The sequence below is a fragment of the Seriola lalandi genome, unplaced genomic scaffold (assembly GCF_002814215.2).
Source record: "Seriola lalandi dorsalis isolate HSWRI2012SDOR001 ecotype SW California unplaced genomic scaffold, Sedor1 jcf7180002054935, whole genome shotgun sequence".
Taxonomy (NCBI): Eukaryota; Metazoa; Chordata; class Actinopteri; order Carangiformes; family Carangidae; genus Seriola; species Seriola lalandi.
Window position 1 is genome coordinate 295,819 of NW_019525487.1, and position 324 is coordinate 296,142.

At 33.0% G+C, this 324-nt stretch overlaps 1 protein-coding gene across 1 annotated transcript in view; it reads left to right on the forward strand.

The window, feature by feature from the left end:
* Positions 1-324, forward strand: part of LOC147817581 (uncharacterized) — a 3,778-nt gene that overhangs the window by 1,163 nt on the left and 2,291 nt on the right. The gene's annotated exons all lie outside the window — the stretch shown is intronic.

Sequence of the window (324 nt, forward strand, 5' to 3'; positions counted from 1 at the left end):
GGAGTAATAGGAGTGTTGATTTCATATTACATCCTTCAAACCTGGAATTAATTATGATACAAGTGGTTAATTGATCAAACAACAATATAAACATTTCCCAAAGCTAATAATCTATACATATGGATTACACAGCAGTTCTTCGACTGTAACAATAATAATATGCACATTCTGGATGTCATGTAGTGTGTTACCTTGTGTGAAGGATGCTGACAGTATGGTCACATGAAGGACCTTGTCTTAAAATCTACATATTACATTTCAAACATTCTATGGGATAGAAGTTTGGGATTAAACTATTACATAGGAACATCTCATGAGTTAGAG